Here is a 23,659-nt window from a genome sequence, read left to right on the forward strand (position 1 = left end):
AAGACACATGGAATAGGAAGAGAATTGGTTACATGACTCATATTTATTCTATAATTTTTCTACTAAGATTGTTAACATATTTGAAGAAAACTCTATGAACTCAGAGCGTTTGTAGTCTGGCTGTGAACATAAATTTTGCTATCTTTGAGGAATACTACATTTGCAACATGAGCCAATACAAAGAGGAATATTTCTATAACCCTAATCTCATAAAGTGATTCAGCACTTTGAATGTGTACATGTCACCAATCATAGTCAAAAACTAAATATTTATCAACTTTTCCCACATTAAGAAACTCTCCTCAAAGTGGTATCTACTGTACATCTTCTAATTGTTCTGGAAAAGAGAGAGGTATGTTGCTTCTTTCAGTATCACTATGCTCTCCTGGCTTGCATTCATAGGGACATATGACATCCATAGCAAAAGAAGAATAATGCACTACATTCAACACATAACAAAATAAATTTCTATATTACATTTACAAAATTTCAATTAGTTTTCCTCAGAGAGATGTGGTACAGGGTTTAAGGTTTCTCCACAAAACCATTCTTGAATCTCTAAAACTGTCCATATCATTAAATTTAGCCATGCTGTTACAGAATAAGGTTCACCACAATTTACTATGGACTATTTGCTTACTAAAAGGGTGTAGACATATAATGATGACCTAATCAATATTTGATGCAGTGTGTATTTTACCCAGTTGCTTTTCTTTAAAACTTGCTACACATATGAAACTTTCTTGGGAGGTATTATCTTATCATCTTTCATGTGACAATTACCTTCCATGTCTTCTAGAACTTTTACAGTACTCTTCAGTAGTATTGTCTTCTCAAATGTAGCCTAAAAATAGTATCAGAGAAATTATGTTAAATTATTGGAATTAGGCAACATTTAAATTACTATCTGTAGTGAACTTTAGAACCATAACTGATTTACTCACTTCATTCTTCCTCATTTTTAAGTGAAATAAAAAAAAATCAGGGTTAGGGATTTAGCTCAGTGGTAGAGCGCTTGTCTATCAAGCTCAAGGCCCTGGGTTCGGTCCCCAGCTCTCAAAAACAAACAAACAAACAAACAAAAAACCAACCAACCAAACAAAAAAAACCAGATCAAATATTAAACAAAAAAAAAACAAAAAAAACCAAAAAAAACAAAAAAAATATTAAACAAAACCAGCTGTGCCTATATTTTACAAAGTGAATGATAAATTCATTGAATTACCTATAGCGCTGAGATTCCTATCGGTCTCCAGCATTACACCGTGGTAGAGACTCTTCTGAGAAGGATTCAGCAATGCCCACTCTTCCTGAGTGAAGTTCACATGCACATCATCATTGGTCAGTACATCCTAAAAGATACAATACATGTGTACATGATACAGCATGATACCACCTTCCAGTCTCCATTTGTGCCCACAGCTGGAGCTGTCCCAAAGAACTGCATATTCAAAACTGGTCTTCAGGGGTGGTCTATCAGGAGCACTCTCACTGCTAAGCCCACAGCTGAAACCCCACTTTCTCTCCACTGACTGTCCAAAGGGAGAAATACCTGGACCTCCCAAGGCCCAGGATCTATAGAGCAACCTGGGATGGTACTCTTATGGTCTGCATCTGCTCCCAGAGCTGAGGCGGTCCTATTGCTCTCTAGATCAAAAACTTCGCAACATTGAGATGGTCTCTTAGGAGTGCTCTCATTGCAAATCATACAGGTTGGAACACACATTTGCTCCACAGTTGTTAAAGGAGAGATGAGCTTGGAACAATCTTGGCAATGGAGTGGTGGGTAGGCCTGGCAGAGGACAGACCTGGTCTCTATCTGTACCCAGTGCTAAGGGTGTGTCATAGCCCTCCAGACCCAAAACAAGGCCAGAGAGTACTGGTCTCCCAGGAGCATTCTCATTCCTAGGATCAGAGGCATATGAGTCTGCAGGAGGAACAAGCTATTGTCAGAAGCAGCAAGATCAACTAACATTAGCAATAACTGGATGGCAGTAGGCAAGCATATGAAGCGAAGCATCAGAAATCAACACTAATTGTCATCATCACAAAGCAGTTTTCTCACCACAACAAGCAATGGGTATATCAACATACCAGCAAAGCAAGATTTGGATTGAAAATCACATCTCATGGTCATGATAGAGGATTTTAAGCAGGACATAATTACCTCCTTTAAAGCATTACAGAACACATGTAAATAAGTAGTTGCCTTAGGGAGGAAACAATAAAATCCCGTAAAGATTTACATTAAAAAACTACAAAAGAGTGGAAGAAACTAAACAGAGACATCTAGGATCTAAAATTGTAAATAGGAAAAATAAGGAAGCCACAAGGAGAGACAAACATGAAGATAGGAAACATAGGCAAAAGATCAGGAGTAATACGTAAGCATCACCAATAAAATATAAGGGTTTGAGAGAGAATCTCAGGGGCAGAAGATACCATAGAAAACATTGACACAACAGTTAAAGAGAATGCAAAAAAACCCAAAAAACTTCTTAGTCAAAACTTCCAGGAAATCCAGAACAGAACAATGTTGTGAGAAGAGCAAACTTAAGGTTAGTAGTTATAGAGGATAATAAAGATGTCAAACTTAAAAAGCAAATATCTTCAATTTTTTTGTGAAGTAAACTTCCCTAACTTAATGAAAGAGATGCCCATGAACATAAAAGAAGCCCACAGATTCAAAATAGACTGGACGATAATAAAATTTCCTCGCATCACACACATTATTTAATGTCTGCTTCCTGCTATATGGATTATGTTACAAGATGTGGAATTTGTACTATTTACAGACCGAGCAGTATGAGCACATGAGAAATTTTGCATCTCAGAAGCTCCTTTTGTAAGTAAGAATTGAATTTCTGTGAATCACTCCATTGGCTGGAGGTAATAGAAAGGTAAAAGGATTCAAATGAACTACTTCTGAAGGAACCCTATTACCCCTTTTCTACTAATTTCTAAACATGACAAAATTAGTCAAACAAAACTGAATGAAGTACATTCAGAAATTCAAGAACTCACAAAACAACATGGGAAAGATAGTTCATCACACAGACTTGTGGGCACTCCTGAGACTGCAAGGCAGGAGAGACTGCCAACTCTCCCTACCATTGCCCACATCCCTGGTCTAAGAGGAAACTGTATAGGGCCTCTGGGAACAGGAAGATAGGCACAATCAAGCTGCTGTAAACTGCAGTCCAGACTGTGTCCTGATCTGAAAACACCCGGTCAAGCAGCTCCCTGCACCCAAATCCTGTGGGAGGGAGAGCTATAGCTTCAGAGGGGCAGACACACCTGGGAAACCAGAGGAGACTACTCTCTGCCCACATTTCTGACTCTAGAGGAATTTGCTTAGTTCCATCTGGTTGCCCTGTGCACAGAGATCCTGGAGGAGGAGGAGGCCCTGCTGACTGATGCCCTCACTGAGAGTTCAAACACAGCCCCGAGGAACACTTCAGACCCAAGACTAGAGGTAAGAACAACTTTTCTGTTCCAAGGAACCTGCCTGGTGGACTCATGACACACGCCCACAGGAACAGCTGAAAGCCAGTTTACAGGAAAGACTACACTCCTCAAAGCAGAACACTCTGTTACCATAACTGGCTGAAAGAAAACAGGACAATAGCACTCTTGACACACAGGCCTATAGGACGGGTCAAGTCACTCTCAGAAATAGCAGAACAACTTAACAGCAGAGACAACTGGATGTTGACAGGTAACTGAAGGAACCCAAGTAACAGGAATCAAGAATACGTGGCATCATGGGAGCCCAATCCTCCCACCAAAGAAAACACTGGATATTCAAACACACAAGAAAAGCAAGATCTAGATTTAAAATCACATTTGATCATGATGATGGAGGAATTCAATAAAGATATAAAAACTGCCTTAGAGAATAGCAGAAAAACACAAATAAACATGTAGAAGCCCTTAGAGAGGAAAAAAAATCCATGAAAGAATTACAGGAAAACACAATCAAACAGGTGAAGGAATTGAAAATGGAAATAGAAAAAAAATGAAGAAAGCTCAAAGGGATACAACCCTGGATATATATATATATATAAAAAGAAAGAGACAAGGAGCTGTAGATACAAGCATAAAACAGAAAACAAGAGAAAGAAGAGAGCATTTTAGGAGCAGAAGATTCCATAGAAATCATTGACAGAACAGTGAGAGATAATGTAAAAGGGAAAAAACTACTTGCCCAAAATATACTGGAAATCCAGGACACAATGAGAAGATCAAACCTATAGATAAAAGGTATAGAAGAGAGTGAAGACTCCCAGCTCAAAGAACCAGTAAATATCTTGAACAAAGTCACAGAAGAAAACTTCACTAACCTAAAGAAAGAGATGCCCATAAACATAAAAGAAGCCTACAGAACTCCAAACAGTTTGGACCAGAAAAGAATCTCCTCCTGTTACATTACAGTCAAAACACCAAATGCACAAAACAAAGAAAGAATATTAAAAGCTGTAAGGGAAACAGGTCAAGTAATGTAAAAAGGCAGACCTATCAGAATTACACCAGACTTCTACCAGAGACTATGAAACCCAGAAGATCCTGGAAAGATGTCATACAGACAATAACGGAACACAAGTGACAGTCCAAGTTAGTGTACCCAGCAAAACTCTCAATTAACATGGATGGAGAAACAAAGATATTACATGAGAAAATCAAATTCACACAATATCTTTTTACAAATCGAGCCATACAAAGGATAATAAATGGTAAAGCCCAACATAAAGGAGGCAAGCTACACCCTAGAAAAAGCAAGAAACTAATTGTCTTGCAACAGAAAAAAGAGAAGACAAATACACGAACATAATCTCACATCCAAATATGAATATATCAGGAAGCAACAATCACTATTACTTAATATCTCTCAACATCAATGGACTCAATTCCCCAATAAAAAGACACAGACTAAGAAACTGGATATGTAATGAGGATCCAGCACTTTGCTGCCTACAGGAAACACACCTCAGAAACAAAGACAGATACTACCTCAGTGTAAAAGTCTGGAAAACAACTTTCCAAGGAAATGGTCTGAAGAAGCAAGCTGAAGTAGACATTCTAATATCGAATGAAATCAATTTTCAAGAAAAAGTCATCAAAAAAGGTAAGGAAGCACAAGGCCCTGGGTTTGGTACCTAGCTCCGAAAAAAAAAAAATATCAAGTATTAAACAAAACCAGCTGTGCCTATGTTTTGCAAAGTGAATGATAAATTCATTGAATTACCTAGAGTGCTGAGATTCCTACAGGTCTCCAGCATTACACATTGGTAGAGACTCTTCTGAGAAGGATTCAGCAATGCCCACTCTTCCTGAGTGAAGTTCACATGCACATCATGATAGGTCAGGACATCCTAAAAGATACAATACATGTGTACATGATACAGCATGATACCGCCTTCCAGTTTCCATTTGGTCTGCATCTGCTTCCAGAGCTGAGGCTGTCCTATTGCTCTCTAGACCAAAAACCTTACCACATTGAGATTTTCAATTTTCAAGCGAAAATCATCAAAAAAGATAAGGAAGGACACTTCATATTCACCAAAGGAAAAATCCCCCATGATGAACTCTCAATCCTAAATATCTATGCTCCAAATACAAGGGCACCTATATACATAAAAGAAACCTTACCAAAGCTGAAAGCACAACTTGCACCTCACACAAGAATATTAGGAGATTTCAACACCCCACTCTCACTAATGGATAGATCATGGAAAAAGAAATTAAACAGAGACATAGTAGACTAAAAGAAGTCATGAACCAAATCGACTTAAACAGGCATTTATACAACATTCAATCCTAAACAAAAAGATATACCTCCTTCTCACCGCCTCATGCTACTTTCTCCAAAACTGACGGTATAATCAGGCACAAAACAGGCCTCAACAAATACAGAAAGGTAGAAATAATCCCACATGTCCTATTAGAACACCACAGCTAAAGCTGTTCTTCAATAACAACAGGGAAAGAACTGCCACATATACAGGGAAGTTGAACAAGGCTCTACTCAATGATAACCTGGTCAAGGAAGAAATAAAGAAAGAAATTATAGATTTCTTAGAATTTAATGAACATGAAGGTACAACATACCCAAACTTATATATAGGACACAATGAAAGCTGTGCTAAGAGAAAAACACATAGATCTGAGTGCCTGCAGAAAGAAAGAGGAGAGAGCATATGTCAGCAGCTTGACAGCACATCGAAAAGCTCTAGAAGAAAAAGAAGCAAATACACCCAGGAGGAGTAGAAGGCAGGAAATAATCAAACTGAGAGCTGAAATCAACAAAGTAGAAACAAAAAGGACTATACAAAGAAGCAACAGAACCAAAACCTGGTTCTTTGAGAAAATCAACAAGATAGATAAACCCATAGCAAGACTAACCAGAGAACACAGAGAGTGTGTCCAAATTCACAAAATCAGAAACGAAAAGGGAGACGTAACAACAGAATAAGAGGAAATTCAAAAAAACCAGTCATTAAAGTCTCCCAATGAAAAAAAGCCCAGGTCCAGATGTGTTCAATGCAGAATTCTATCAGACCTTCCTAGAAAACCTCATAGCAATACTATCCAAACTACTCCATAACATTGAAATAGACGAAGTGCTATCCAATTCCTTCTATGAAGCCAAAATTACTCTTATACCTAAACCACACAAAGACAAAAAGGAAAGAGAACTTCAGACTGATTTCTGGTATGAATATCGACACAAAAATACTCTATGAAATTCTGGCAAACAGTATCGAAGAGCACATGAAAACACTCATCGATCATGATTAAGAAGGCTACATGCCAGATATGCAGGGATGGTTTAATATACGGAAAACCATCAACGTAGTCCACTATATAAACAAACCGAAAGATAAAAACTACATGATCGTTATATCAGACGCTGCGAAAGCAGTTGACAAAAATCGACACCCCTTCATGATAAAAGTCCAGGAAAGAACAGGAATTTTGGGCCCATATAGAAACATAGTAAAACTATATAAAGCAAACAGGTAGCTACCATTAAAGTAAAAGGAGAGAAAATTGAAGCAATACCACTAAAATTAGGGACTAGACAAGGCTGCCCACTCTGTTCCTACTTATTCAATATAGTTCTCAAAATCCTAGACAGAGTATTCAGACAGCGAAAGGAGATCAATGTGATACAGATTGGAAAGGAAGAAGTCAAAATATCACTATTTGCAGATGATATGATAGTATATTTAAGTGATCCCAAAAGATCCACCAGAGAACTACTAAAACTGATAAACACCTTCAGGAAAATGGCTGGGTACAAAATTTACTCAAATACATCAGAAGCCTTCCTCTACACAAAAGAGAAACAAGGCCAGAAAGAAATTAGGGAAAAGACACCTTTCATAATAGTCCCAAATAATATAAAATGCTGTGGTGTGACTTTAACCAGGCAGGTGAAAGATCTGTATGATAAGAACTTCGAGCCTCAAAAGAAATTGAAGAAGATCTCAGAAGATGGAAAGATCTCCCATGCTCATGGATTGGCAGGATTAATATTGTAAAAATGGCTGTTTTACCAAAAGCAATGTACATATTCAATGCAATTCCCATCAAAATTCCAATGCAATTCTTCAGAGAGTTAGACAGAACAATTTGTAAATTCATCTGGAATAAGAAAAAACCCAGGACACCTAAAACTATCCTCAACAATAAAAGGACTTCTGGGGGAATCACTATCCCTGAACTCAAGCAGTATTACAGAGCAGTAGTGATAAAAACTGTATGGGATTGGTAAAGAGACAGGCAGAGAGACCAGAAGAATATAATTGAAGATACAGAAATGACCCCACACACCTATGGTCACTTGATGTTTGTTAACGGAGGCAAAACAATCCAATGGAAAAAAGATAGCCTTTTCAGCACACGGTGCTGGTTCAACTGGAGGTCAGCCTGTAGAAGAATGCTGATCGATCCATTCTTCTCACCCTGTAGAAAACATAAGTCCAAGTGGATCAAGGACCTCCACAGCAAACCAGATAAATTCAAACTAATAGAGTTAAAAGTGGGGAAGAGTCTCTAACACGTGGGCACTTTAGATAATTTCCTGAACAAAACACCAATGGCTTATGCTCTAAGATCAAGAATTGACAAATGGGATCGCATAAAACTGTAAAACTTCTGTAAGGCAAAGGAAACTGCTGTTAGGACAAAACAGCAATCAACAGAGTGGGAAAAGATCTTTAACAATCCTACAACAGATAGAGGGCTTATATCCAAAATATACAAAGAACTCATGAAGTTAAACTGCAGGGAGACAAATAACCCTATTAAAAATGGGGTTCAGAGCTAAACAAAGAATTCACAGTTGAGGAATGCTGAACGGCTGAGAAGCACCTAAAGAAATGTTCAACATCTCTAGTCATAAGGGAAATGCCAATCAAAACAACCTTAAGATTCCACCTTGAACCTGTCAGAATGGCTAATATCAAAAACTCCAGAGACAGCAGATGTTGTCGAGGATGTGGAGAAAGAGGAACACTCCTCCATTGATGGTGGGATTGCAGACTGGTACAACCACTCTGGAAATCAGTCTGGAGGTTCCTCAGAAAATTGGACACTGCACTACCTGAGGACCCAGCTATACCTCTCTTGGGCATAGACCCAAAAAATGCCCCAAAATATAACAAAGAAACATGCTCCACTATGTTCATAGAAACCTTATTTATAACACCCAGAACCTGGAAAGAACCCAGGTGCCCTTGAAGAGAGGAATGGATACAGAAAATGTGGTCCTTCTACACAATGGAATATTACTCAGCTCTCAAAAACAATGACTTTATGAGATTCATAGGCAAATGGATGGCACTGGAAAATATCACCCTGAGTGAGGTAACCCAATCACAGAAAAACACACATGGTATGCACTCATTGATAAGTGGTTACTAGCCCAAATTCTCGAACTATCTATAGATGCATAGAACACATGAAAATCAGAAGGATGATCAAAATGTGGATGCTTCAGGATTATCTGTGACAGCCAAGAATAATCATGACCTTGAAACTTGTTGAGACAGGAAGCAGGGAAGAAACAAGAGCCACACCAAGGAAGGGGTCAGAATGATAATTATAAAAGAGAAATATCAGTTACCATATGCTTGGATTGCATAAGGAATTGAAGCTGGGAGAATGGCATCCTAACACTTGGGGTAGAGGAGGAGGTATGCCAGCAATATTCTGTGACAGTTCGGGAGTGAGTTCTGATTAGAGAATCAGAAGGTCAGTTTTGCATTGACTTGATAAATAGGGCTCCCATGCCATTGGTCCCAGGGATACAGACTTAACACTACGGAAAAGGAGAAGAATGAAATGAATTAATTATATTCTCAAATACTATTTGTAAAATTCAAAACACACTGGATGGTCCGATATTTTCCAAGGACTGATGTGTGTACTAGAGCACACCAAGTATTATATCTTTTCTCTAACATTTTGTATTTTCAAAAAAGAATAATAACTTTCCTGGTTAGGCACAGCCACACTTTGTCTAGATCTTCTTTTTTTCGAACTAGTAGAAATACAGAAATTTGGTTCATACATATAAGTTCAGTTTCTCTTTTAAGTTCACCTTTGCTCCGATCTGGAAAACACCCCAAGATGACCAGTCTGGAAATTTACTGACTGTCTAAAATTACTTGCCTACTCATGGTTAATGAGAACAAGTTCCAAAGCAGAAATGCCTTGCCTTCTTTATTCCTCCTGCTTTTTTTGGACTGTGATTATACCAGCTCCAAAGTTTTCAGAGAAGTAAATTCTTAACTACACAGTTTCCTTGTAATTTGTAGTTCTTGCATCCCTAACACAGAGAGGTTAGACAACACTCATTCATGTCTTCTTTTTCTCTTTAATGACAAGATAAACGAGAGAGTGAAAAGAGTTGAGGACAGTGTTCTGACCACTGGTCAGTAAAGGCAGGAATAGGTGATCAAATCAATCTTAACTGGATGACTTCAAGAAAGCCTGAGCTACAGATATGTTGCTCTAAAAAGGAAGATATAAATTCTCTTTATAAGAAGAAATGAAATTCTTAATTCCTGGGAAACATTAGAGAATAGAACCAAGTACTGGAATATAGCATGTGTGTATAAAAAATGGAATTTATAAAGTAATAATCAAAATTGACTTTAAGCAAAGATAAATACAAGTGACTTTGAAAAACAGCAGGTACTTCTTCATAGAAGGAATGGCATTAATAAGATAGTTTTTATCCTTGTCCCTATGTGAAATGTTAACTGCTGAGATCTATATCATGACACACCAAGTTACAGAAGATGGCATCTGCTATCCTATTTGTGGATGATTTAATTTTGTAAACAAAGATTGCACATATCTCTATACTACGGGTCCTAAAATAGGAATTTATCATCCACTGTCTCAAGCTCATCTTCAAAAATTAAGGATCCACTAATCTGCTTTTTTATTACATGTATTATTTAATATGTGATGTGAAATTAGAAATTTTTCACCCTGCCTGAATCAGGTACTTCTCCAGAATGGCGACTGCTACAGCAGACTCCCTTCAACTTTGGTTGTTGATCTAGCTATTGCCCGCCCTTTTTCATCTGACAGTTAACAGAGTACACAATTCCCCTGGTTCTCATGTGAAGGTAGAAGAAATGGACAGTTCATTATATGACTCAAAAAAGCAAGTATAAAACATCATTTTGCTTCATTCCTTTATCTCAAAAACTTAGGCATTTCCAGTAAAAGAATGCAAGGTCATTGCCCTGGGGAGCAACTGACCAAGATCAAGGCTACCTGAGTCTTAGGCTAGTCTAAGACTACATTGTCTGAGAATCATTTCAATACAGACCAGAAGATACAGCTCTCTCACAGTTAATATATCCCAGAAAGAAATCACTTCCCATACAATTAAAATATCAACAAGCAAAAGTCTTTTTAATGATACCATGGGCTCCGATCTGTGTAATGCTAAAAGAGGAGCTAGCCAAAAAGCAGTGTTTTGGATTCCACATATGCTGGGATGGATGATTTTCTATCCAGAAAAGGCCTCAGGTTGTTGAAATACAGTTTAAATAAGGATTGCAAGTGCTACGTAGGCAGCTAGCAGATTTACACAGCAAAGATCCCCAGAATCATTTCTTAAGTGCATGAGAGTCCTGAAATAGTAGTTTCTTTTCCAGTGATGGGGTCCTGATTTGGAGGACCAGAGGATGACAATGCTCTTGGTAGAAGGTGGAAGGTAGAATCTGCAGCAGCTGTGGTGGGTAGATCATGCACAAGCTGTGTCTTATACAAAGTGAGCTTCTGAAGAGTAGCAACTTTTATACTATTTACAGGGGATAAGTAGAACCAAGTGGAAATTTCTATGAAGCCATCAGTAACTCTCATAAAATGGTACAAACTCAGGAGAAGTCTAATAAAACAGTGCTGTACAAAGGGAACCCTAAGTATCCAAAAAACATTCCTATCAAGTCCACATTTGACTTGGAACTGATAATCGTATCCATATGGAAGACCAGGCCTCAATGTTGTTTGTGACACTCTAATCTCATCTTGAGCATTTTGTTAGGGTCCTGTTTTTGATACCATCATGGGCCTTATCGCTGAGTTTAAACAAGATTTGTCCCCTTTTTTATGGTTTGGAGACAAATATCTGGACAATCCTGCTAAACAAACATATATACTACTACCCTAATCTTAAACAGAACTGCTTAGCATACTCCATACCCATATAGAAGGAGAGGGGAAGGGGTTAGGTGGATGTTTCCCTGGAAACCAGTAAATGTAATAATAATTGAAATGTAAATAAGAAATACCCAACTGTAAGTAATAAAGACCCAAATGCTGGATCTAGAGGGAGTAAAAGACAACCATTATATATTTAATAATTTTACAACAACATAATTAGTTAAGGAAGAAAGAAAAAAATTAAAGACTTTTAAGAATTTAATGCAAATGAAGGGACAAAATACCCAAACTCATGGGACACAATGAAAGCACACTTAACAGGAGAACTCAAAGTTCTGAGTTTCTCCAAAATCAAACTGGAGAGAGTACAGCAGCAGCTTGACAGCACACTTGCAAGCTCTAGAACAAAAAGGAACAAATACACACAAAGACAGCATGGCATACTGAAACTCAGTGCTGACAACAACCAAGTGGAAACAAAGAAAGAAACAAAAAAGAAAAACAAAAAGAAAAATCAAACAAAACAAATACAAAGCAACAACAACAACAACAACGACAACAACAACAACAACAACAACAAAACAAACTCTATGTAGAATGAAAAAAACCAGAAGCTAGTTCTTTGAGAAAATGTCCTAGGTAGAAAAACCCTTTGCCAAACTCAGGGGAGGGCACCATGACTGTTTCGAAATTAACGAAATCAGAAATGAAAAGGGAGAAAAAACAACAGAAACAGAAAATATTAAATAATTATGAGATCCCATTCCAAACACCTATACTCAACAAAACTTGAACATCAGGAGAAAGTGGAAAATTTTCTACACAGATACTCTTGGACCCGAAGGAATACCACCAAAAATCCACACGTACCCAAAGAGCACCAGAGCCGAGATTCGATGAAATCAGCAAGAGGTTTATTAATTCTGGGGCATCGGGGTTCCTCAGCCTTCAAGCAGGAGAAGATGGCTAAGAACCCCAGTCTACAGATATATGCTATATTTAAGGACAACAACCAAAAAAAACCCACAGGAATGGGGATGGGGCTATCAAGGCCCACAAGGATTTTTTTGGAGCTATAGTCAGATTGTCCTTGGTTCCTGGAACGATGCTGTGGTTTTGGGTGGTGGAAAGTCTCTGCCATTCCTGCCGGTCATGTGACTACCAAGAGGAGAGGATGTAACTAGGTAATAAAACCACAAATGAGTGGGGGAGGTATAACTGGTGGAATTTCCCGGCAGGGGAGCACACAAACACCCATCAAAGAGAACTCCACATCAATTTCCCATAAGAGTACCTATTACAAAATACTCAATAAATTTCTAGCAATCTAAATCCCAGAACACATCAAACTAACCACCCATCCCGATCAAGAAGGTTTCATCCAAGGAATGCAGGGATTGTAAAGTATATGTAACTCCATAAATGTAATTCCTTGTATAAACAAACTCAAAGAAAAAACAAATGTTCATCTCATTATAAATTGTGATGGTTTGCATATTCTTGTGCCAGGGATTTGCACTATTAGCAGGGATGGCCTTGTTTGAGGTTGTGTGTCACTGTGTGATGGCCTTTGAGATCCTCCTCCTACCTACTCCTCAGATGATTAGTCTGTTCCTGGCTTTCTTTGGGTGAAGATGTAGAACTCAGATCATTTTGCACCATGCCCCCCTGGATGCTGCCATGCTCTCTTCTTGATGATAATGGATTAAACCTCTATACTTGTATGCCTGCCCCAATTAAATGTTGTGCTGCAAAAACTTGCATTGACCATTGTGTGTGTTCACGGAAATAAAACCCTAAGTGAGACAGAAACTGGTACCAGGGCCTGGGGTATTGCTGTGATAGGCCTGTTCATCCTTTTCTTTGAAAGAATGTGGACTTTGGGACTTTGGGTTTGGATAGCAATGGAATGCTTTAAATGGGACTTAATGTGTTTTCTTATTAGGAATGGGGCAATCTTTGTTACTGAGAGTGATTTGTATTGTGCAGGCTTGGCCCAAGAGGGTTCAAAGGAGAACGATTTCAGTATGTGCTGTATAGACTGCTTATGTGGTATTTTGTTGCATAATGTCACTACTTTATGCCTTGTCTGAAGAGTCTGCCTGAGGCTAAGGTGAAAAGATTCAGATTAATTGTCTTGACAAAGGAAGTCTCAGAAATACCCATCATAGACTTTGTTTTTGGGTTAAGTCTCACATAGAGCACTTTAATGAAAAACGGGAAGTTGTGAGAGGAAAAGTACAAAATATATGATTTGAGTATTAAAGTTATCCAGTGAAATGGAGCTGAATCCTCCCTTGAAGGTTAGTAAATTGAATTAAGGAAGTAATGATCTTTTGCCAAGGTTCCACCAAACTAAATTAGCTCCAGCCATTTAGAAAAATCTTTTAATCCCAGGAGACAGAAATACATGTCTCTAAAACCATAAACTTAGTATTCTCTAGACTACCCCATCCAAGCCACATTCTCTTTAAGTTTCATTTTTAAAAAATCCTACAAGTAGAAATGAAATGTTTAAATTTGTTTCTAAGGCTCATTGCTATTGTTAAAATAAAATATAGTAACGATACCAACTTGGGAAAGAAAATATAATTTGAGATCAGAGTTCCTGGCTATATCTCATTATTGGATGATGTCACAGGGTCAGGAGCTTGATACGAGAGTACGCAGCTGTCCACTGACAAGAGCAGAGATTGCTTAGATTATGTGGGCTAATGAAGAGATCACTTTCTGAATTCTTTCACAACCAGGGTCCGTCCCTAGGAAAAGGAAGCACTCACCTTAGTGAGTATATTCACCTCAAGAAACATAATTATGACAGTATCCCACACATATAGTCACATGCTAACCTGATTCAAATGATCCCTGCTTGAGACTTTCCTTCCTGTGATTCCAGATTGTGCCAAGTTGACAATTATAAGGATCCATCACATCCTCTTCATTTCTATGGTCGGTGAGACAAACTGAAAAGTAAGTCTTCTGGGCTTTGAACAAACCAGAGCACTTGTGCATGGTTGCGGGATTATGACAAGATCCCATTCTATACAAAATGGTATGGTGACAGCCTTAGGGCAACCAACCAAAGAATTAGCAGGGAAGCCCATGATTCCACTTACAGAACAACTGAACACCGGGTGTCATATAGGTTTCCGCACAGGTTCATCACACCCATATTCTCAAGACATACAAGTTGAAACATCCAGACTTCATTAGAGAGATGAAGAAGTAAGGAATGCATGATTTATACAGAGAACAGAGTATCAGTCAACACATCTGCCATAATATGGATGAACATTCAAGTCCCTCAGTGGTTTTTCTATTGTTCTGATAAAATACCATAACAAAGGACACATATAGAAAAGCTCACTGAGGACTTACAGTTTCATAGTAAGTACAGTAAGATTTTGCAGCCATTTTTGCAAGACCTTTATTCTTATTGTGAGCTCCAAGTTTGTGAATTTGAAAAACCTGTTGCTTGTTGTGCAATGGCTCAGCTCTAAGGCATAACATTGAAACTGAGATATTTCTATAAACAGGATTAAATGAACTTAACTATAAATCAAAATTAAAACAATGTGACAATTGAGAGTGAATGAACATAGGATGTGGAAAGGGAGGCAATGAGCTAAGGAGTATTTAAGGTAGCTTGGAGAAAGAGAAAGACCCTTTATTTTTGGGTAGTCAGTTTAGGAATAAGGTAGTCTGGGTTCTCACTTTGCCTTTGGATCTAGAAGACTTTCACCAAAACATTGGCCTCCTGAGTCTTCAGTGGTAAAACTGAATGTTTGGAATATCACACACACACACACACACACACACACACACACACACACACCCAAAACAATGTATAATCATGGCACTGAAAGTGGCAATCAGCAGGTGTCATCATGTTGCCACAATAGGTAAGACATTACGCCTTGAATCCTGATCTACAAGGATGAGGCAGAAAAGAGACACTCAGTATTGCTTGGGCTTTAGACACGTCAATGTCTGACTGTTCCTTCCCTGGGAAACACAAGTCCTTTAGTAAGTCATACAAACTAATCTTTTCCCGAATTGTCCCACCAACCAGGGACAGAATATGCAAACATATGAGTGTATAGTCAGTGTTCTCTTTCAAACCACCAGGAGGTCCTCAGGCAATGTGAAATGAGCCACCCTCACAATGACCAAGAAACACTTCATGTTCCTTAGAGCTTTCAAACATACAGAGTTAGTATTTAGTCAGAGCCAATATGTGGTTGAGAAAAGTGAAAATTAATGTTTCAATAGACACAGAGTACAGGTTTGGAATATCAAAGATACTCTGTATATGTTCTTGGCGATTTGTACATCATCTTCTTAACATGCTGAATTGGATACCTGTATGTAGAAGTGTAGAGGGCCATAATAACATTTGCCACCACAAGATGGCGCTGGCTTCCACTGCGCCCCACGTGGAAAGCCAGGATAGCTTTCGTCATTACAAGATGGCGCTGGCCTCCGCTGCGCCAGCTGACTTCCTTTCAGGAAGTTAACTGTGTGTGCATGTGCAAGAGTGCCTTCGTGCCAGGTCTTTGCCCACTCCGGAGCGTGCCTAATGAGATCATGTGTAACTAATCAATCAGGTGTGGATGCGTCACGCTAGGGTGTATATAAGCTGCACCATGCTGGCACCCGCCACCCTCTTTTTAATAAATAATAAGCATTTTGGCTACAGAAGGATTTGTGTGTCCCCACGTATTCTTGCTGGCGAGACAGCACGGGACATCTGGGGCCGAGAACCCGGGATGCCACGCCATCGCCAGGCACCGAGAGGGGGTCTTCTGTCCACGGAAGGAATACAGAACTGTAGTGGTTAAAGGTAGGCCCTGAGAGACATGCTGAGTCTTGATCTGTTCCACTTCACTCCCCTGCTAGATGCGGCGGAAGATTTTGTTATTGTTTTAGCAGCCTTCATGCTTTCTCTATTGGCTTTTGAGTTTTTGGCTGCTGCCAGACAGCGTCAGAGGTTGCATGGGAGCCGCCCAGCTGTAATAGCAAGCAGAGAGTGCTAGGGGTGGTACAAGACGGCATGTCAGAAACAGGGTGGGGTAAAAAATTAAAGAGCTCAAGAAAAAAAGATAAAAATAAGCAGACAGTCCCTTCCAAAGACTTCAGATCTGCGGAGGCGAGAGATTGGGGAAAAAACACCCTGGGAGAGATGAAACAGAGAAAGGAGAAAAAAGTCTTGAAAAGGAGAAGTCTTTATCCGGTAAAGGAATTAAAGGCTTCAGAGCTTCATTTCTCAGAGACAGACGAGCTTGGCTCCTCTGAGGAAGAGGATTTAGAAGATGAGGCAGCTCGCTATGAAGAAGAGCTTCACAGAGTCATACTGATCAGTTTTGATAGAGGTAGACCGCCTGAAAATTTATTTAGGAGAATCAAACAAAAGGACACCTCAATGCCCATGCACAGCTTGGTGGAGTTAATGTAATTGCGTTGTGAGTAAAAATATTCAGGACTGTGTTTCACTTCCATACCATTTGTAAATGTCAGTTGTGATGCTCAGATATCCCGTAATATATCTCAGTATCTTACAGGAATTTGGTTTCAACACGTTGATGGACTAGTCCAGGAATTGAGACAATCCATCGTCCATATCAACTCCACTCGAGTGGATGGTCACTGTGGAAGTGGTGGGAAAGGGGAAATCCTACCTCTCTGCTGACACCATCTGGTTTTTTCCCTCTTTGTCTATTGTTTGTCCTTGGTGCACCAAGCTGTCCCTGTATGTCAGTTTATGTCTGTGGTTTTTGTTTCTTGTTGCTTAAATGTTTTATGTTTCATGTTCAAAGGAAAAAATGGTAAAAACTTTATCTGCCGGTCGTTCACATCTTGATTTGGTTTTAACTCGTTTCAAAAAGGAACAAATGAATAAAAAGCAGTTTCAATCGGCCTTTAGAGCCCTGCACCTGTAGCTAGGAGCATAGGTCAGCTGGAGAAGCTGCCCGGGGGTGAGCGTCTACATGAGCTGATCTTAAAGGCGCCAGCAGCTCCTCAGCTTCTTTGGTACAAGAGCTGATAGCTGTTTCTCTTAGAAAAATCCCTGACTTATTATTTGACTCAACAGGTGACAAGGTGCTTCTCTTAAAATCATAGCTAAAAAGGTAAAAATGGTGCTTGGTCTAAATATTAAAGATATGTGTAGCCACTTCAATTTTGTTTCTCATTGGTTTTAAATGTATAAATATGCTCTACTTGCATTGGTCATGGATTGTTGGCTTTCAAGTTATTGGATATGGTTAAAAAGGTATAATATTGGTAACAGAAAGTTGACATAAAGCTGGTAATTTGGATAAAGTCATTCTAGACAACATGTGGCATGAGCCAACCTAGGGAAACCGGTCTAAATTGAGATAATATTTTTATGGAATTCTTATTCTAGAAACCAGGCTTCTAAAAGAATTTAGGACAATGTCTCTTTGTTGAGGGACTGGAGACTACACCATCGTGCGTTCATATGTAGGAATTGGCAGTCAAACTTTGTAACATGAAGGATAGACTCGGTGTTTTAGAGACTAGATTTTGGAGACTAGATTGTTGGAAGTTGAGTTTTGCTTTCCAAAGTTGTGGTTTGCCTGAAGTTATCTGTATTTTGATGCTAATTCCAATGCCCCAAGAACAGCTGCCTAGTCAGTACTCAGAACTCAGGTGACTTTCCACAATTGTGGCTGTGCTCTGGTGTTACAAGGAGAACTGAAAGATTGTGATTAAGGATTGCCAGTGTTACATTGACTAACTCAAACTTATTTGTAATTAAGAAAAATCAAACAGGTAGAGATTGTTACAAGATTTACAAAGGATTGATGAGGTTTTAGAACTGTTGAGAGCATTACAGCCAGTTTGTTGATGCCAACTGCCATTTCAAGATAGATTTAGAGGATTGATTTTGAGTTTTCTTTTCGTGAGCTTGCTTATAATTTTAGAGAGCCCATAAAGTGATATCATTAAGAATGGCTAATAGCCTTATATTATGTAATTTTGTTGCTTCTTCAATGTAAGAAGTTAGAACTTTAAATCTTTCAGTGTATATGGAAAATTTTACTACAAACCTTTGCTCTCAAAATGAGCTCTAATATTTGGGGAGTAGCTGTTGCACTACTCCAGAAAAGAATATTTGAAGCTAATTTTAAGCTTCTAAAGATATGTTAATTGGCTAATTACCTCACCTTGCCAGAGGACTTAGGTCTTTGTTATCCACATTGGAGATAAATCTTCAGTTGGGTTAATACAGAATTGTAGGCTAGAGTCATGGAAGTATTTTAAAAAGAAACCTGGTGAAACATACCTTATTCCAAACAGCAATCAAATTGGTTATTACAAAATACTGATATTTGGCCTATTACATATACAAATTTTTCAGGCAAAATTGATAATTTTACTCTTTACATGCTTTTGTATTTACTGTACATTTGTACATACAACCCATAGGAAATGCACTTAGTGTATTTATAGGTGGTTCATGTAATGAAAAGGCTACATGTATGATTGGATCACTTGTTTATTCTCTTGAGTTTCTGTTGCTTCAACACAGATTATTAAATTCCGTGGTTTAGCCACTGTTTTTAAATCAAGCTTTCAATTCATATACTGACAGCCAATGTGTGGCTTGTGGTTTCACAATTGATTAAAAAGTTTTCCTTTTTTTTTTAGATACTACTAACCCTTAAATTTTACAATTAGTTAATGCCTTATTGGAGACAAGTTTTCTACATGAAATCAGTGAGTGATGATTTCAGTGTGAATGTCTGACAACTCACTGTCCTTTCAGTGCTCTGGCTCAGACAACTAAACAAAACCGTAGACCCAGCTCTTTAAAATGGAGTTTTTTAATGGAGTTGATATGAAAAGAGGAAGACTCCATTTGCCTACTTTCAATTCCCAGCCTCACCCTGCCAGCTCAGGGATTTCTAGTACGACTACATCTAGACAATATTTACAGGTTTTGACATTTCTAATTAATGCTTATGTTTAGGTAAATAAAGTTTGTGAGGTGCTAGAGATATGGCTTAGTGATTAAGAACACTAAATACTGTTACTTTATAGGACATTAAGAACTCAAACTAGATTGCCTAGACTCCTTAATAAGGAAGGACAATGATACCAGACAGATTATAGGCCTTACATAGGAACAATTAGTCAAAAAATCTCATTCTTTATATATCCAAAACAATAATGCTAGAGACAATAATTTGGTATACAAGTCAATTTATAAATACAAGTGCTCAGTGTCCTCAATTTAATCCTTGAGGACTTACCTTAATAAATAATATCTTTACTATATCTTAATAAAAAAGGGGGGAGTTATCCCTGTATGCTAAATAATGCTCCTTTTATTTCAATTTTAAAATTTGGGTGCCAAGGAACCCTTGAGTGTTTATGGCACCCTACAACTAGGCATACTTCTGCCTAGGTGAAATAGAAAGATCCACATATTGACATGATCCTGTCCAGATATTTTATATGGGGTAGAGGGAATGTTTGTGTTTTTTCTACAGGATGCTACAAGAGTGTGCCAGCTGCTGAGTGGCTGGTGAGACTTGCTGATCCTGGTTGCATAAAGATTCAGCTCTCCTGGTTTGGGTCCCTGGAGTCATTCCTCTGCCCTGAGAGGAAGATGGAAGATTCCCCCTCATCTTTTGTCATCACAGAGATTTTGGCGTTGCTGTAGTCAGTGTTACTGCTGCGTGTGTCCCGTCCCACTGTGGCCCACTCTCTGACCCTCTGTGCACTGCTGCTTTCTGGAGAAGACTGGACTCTAGCCGTTGCTGCCCCCCTCATTCCCTTGGTGACTCTTGCTGCCTTAACTGGTGTTGTCATCTTGCAGTCTATAGCTTCACAGGAATGCCACCTGCGTAAAGCTGCTGTGGACTGGGGAACTCTGTCCTGGTTATACAGATCTCAGACATGGTTCCATTGCCTGCTGGTTGTTCCAGAAAACAATGGCTGATCCTGAACTGTCCTGGGAAAGACATTGTTACTTTCGCTGCTATTATAGCAGCCATTTACTGTTATAGCCATTGTGTCTACAGTGTCTGGAGTTACCCTCCCCCATTCTATTGTTAGACAAGCACAGTGGGTGAACTTTCTGGAGTAGTTGCTAACAATTGGGAATTCTAAATTTTATTATAGGAGCGGCTTGACTACGGCCCTTGGTGGTAACAGCTGATGAGAACCAGATGAGGTGCCCACTACTTATCGGGAGTGGCTCTGTTTGATGCAGCCCTATGCTGTGGATTAGTGTTCATGCTATGGTTGGTTTGCAAACTCAGATCTCAACAGAAACGTGACAAGGTTGTTGTCACTCAAGCACTTGTGGCCATTGAACAAGGGGCCTCCCCTGAAATTTGGTTATCTATCCTCAAAAATTAGTCGGTATCTGAGTTCTCTGCTCTTGCACCCCGTGGATCTGTGGATCCATTGCACTGGGATGAGAGAGACTCAATGATTCTTTGATCAGCCCTTCTACATTGCTGAGGTTTCCTCATTGCACGTGATAGGGTGATCATGATTTCCCCACTAACTCATTTTCTGGCTGGCCTCTTTTGAGAGTTCGCCCTAGGTCATTTAACAGTTACTGTCACACAGCACTGCGGTATCCAGAGACGGGCAACTTTCCTCATGCACAGTACACAGGGCCCGGTGGCGATAGGGTTACCCTTCGACAGATAAGGCTGTGACATAGAGGAACGACCTAAGACACGAGCCACAGCAGATGGACATAACTGCAGAGACCTAGACCAGCCTAGACAATAATTTATTGTTATTAATAAAACAATAAGGGGGAGATGTAGTGGGCCGCAATAACATTCGCCACCACAAGATGGCACTGGCTTCCACTGCGCCTCACGTGGAAAGCCGGATAGCTTTTGCCATTACAAGATGGTGCTGGCCTCCACCGCGCCAGCCGACTTCCTTTCAGGAAGTTAACTGTGTGCGCATGTGCAAGAGTGCCTTCGTGTCAGGTCTTTGCCGACTCTGGGGCGTGCCTAATGAGATCATGTGTAAGCAACCAATCAGGTGTGGATGCGCCGCGCTAGGGTGTATATAAGTCATGCCATGCAGGAGATCGCCGCCCTCTTTTTAATAAATAATAAGCATTTTGGCTACAGAAGGATTTGTGGGTCCCCGCGTATTCTTGCTGGCGAGACAGTGCGGGACATAGAAGGATGGTAGATCATAGATACTGTGTACATTACTGCAAGTAAAAGGAAAAACAAGCAATGAAAATAAGAAGAGGAGGGGGAACAGGAAGATGTGCAGGAGAAGAATGAAAAGAATAGGAAAATGAGGAAGAAGAGGTGGAGTCAAGCAGGTGGGGGTGGAGTGAAATTGCAAAGATGAGGGGAAGCAGGGCAGCCGTGACACAGAAGTTAGGTTGATGCACATTAGGAGGCATCCCTAACTTGGCTGCATCTAAATCACCAGAAGCACCAAGGTGACTGAGGGGCTGAAACTTTGCTCCACACAGAGAGGGCACAGATGCCCAGAGGGTACAACAGCTTGTGATGAATCCCTGGGCTTTTCAGTCTGAGAAAGTTTGCACAGCTTCATAAACTTACCTTGTGTTGTTTTGTACATGCTTGGCCAAGTGGGTGGAGTTGTTAGGTGTGTACCATTGGAGCAGGTATATCACTGTGGTTGTGGTCATTATGATCCCTTTCCTAGCTGCCTGGAAGCCAGTATTCTGCTAGCAGCCTTCAGATAATGATGTAGAACTCTGAGATCCTCCTGTACTATGCCTACCAGGATGCTGCCATGTTCCTCTCTTGATGATAGTGGGCTGAAACTCTGAACCTGTAAGCCAATCCTATCTAAATGATGTCCTTTATGAGATTTGCCTTGTTCACCGTGTCTATTGTAAGCAGTTAAACCATGGAAGGTAACATGCAAGGATGAAGGTGTGAGCTGACCCCTAGCCACACTCAGAACACTATGACCCCAGACAGACATCTCAATCTGCAAATTGATTTAGGTTAGCTTGTTCCCAGATGAACTACCGTTTGTGTAGTAAAGGCTGTTTCGATTTAGAAGCTGTGAGAAATTTTTATATTGCTTTCCTATAAATGGTACTGAGAAATAACATATTGTATGTATCGTTGCACAGTTTCTATGCCTGCTCACTCTCCCGACTGTTGTGACCCTACCATGGGACCCCAACACACTAAATGATGACAGATATGAGGAGGTAGGGGGCAATTCCAGAAGGATTAATATGATTGGGACATGAATGTCTAGGATGTGCCAGATATCTGGTTGGGGGATGCTCCATGGAATGTATTTAGTGTGATGGTAGCTGAGACGCACGCCAAGGAGCGTGTGAGGTAGAACCTGAAGTGACCACCTTATGTAACCTCCCTGGAGTCCCAGTGAAGGTATCATCATACTAACCCATCTACAAAACCTTCCTGCTTACAGGAGGTGCAGAGACAAAGAAGGAGTGGGGTCTGAGGGAATGGGCTACCAATGACTGGTCCAACTTCAGAGCCATCTCATAGATAAGAACCAATCCCAGACAGCATTAATGATACTCTGCATCCTTACAGACAGGAGCCTAGCATATCTGTCCTCTTGGAGGCTCCAGGTAGTAGCTTTCCAAAATGGCCAAATACTGGAGTTAGCTCCAGGAACTGGTGGAATATTTTCAAGGAGGAATTGAGGAATCTGGAAGTAATAAGAACTTCACAAGTAGAACAACAGAGTTCATTGACCTCAGTACTTAAGGGATCCCAGAGAATTATCCAAAAACCAAAGAGCATTCATGGCCTGGACCTGTGCCCACACCCGAAAACAAGTACAGCCTATGTGCAGCTTGAAGATTGTTATTTATATGTGTTCCCAAACAATTGAAAAAATGATTGTCCCCCAGCCTGTTGGCTGCTTGTCCTGTCTGTTCTCTTAACTTCGCTGCCTATTCTCATAGACATGGCAATAATGAAAAAACAGT

At 39.6% G+C, this 23,659-nt stretch overlaps 1 long non-coding RNA gene across 1 annotated transcript; it reads right to left on the reverse strand.

Annotated features, from left to right (window-relative positions):
- Nucleotides 1-655: 655 nt before the first annotated feature.
- Nucleotides 656-5,427, reverse strand: LOC134486318 (uncharacterized). The gene is made up of 3 exons (XR_010065129.1): nt 5,246-5,427; nt 1,226-1,352; nt 656-844 (listed from the first exon to the last, which is right to left on the reverse strand). It is a non-coding gene; the product is annotated as an uncharacterized LOC134486318 (long non-coding RNA).
- Nucleotides 5,428-23,659: the final 18,232 nt, after the last annotated feature.

This window comes from Rattus norvegicus, chromosome 3 (genome assembly GCF_036323735.1).
Source record: "Rattus norvegicus strain BN/NHsdMcwi chromosome 3, GRCr8, whole genome shotgun sequence".
NCBI classification, from domain to species: Eukaryota; Metazoa; Chordata; class Mammalia; order Rodentia; family Muridae; genus Rattus; species Rattus norvegicus.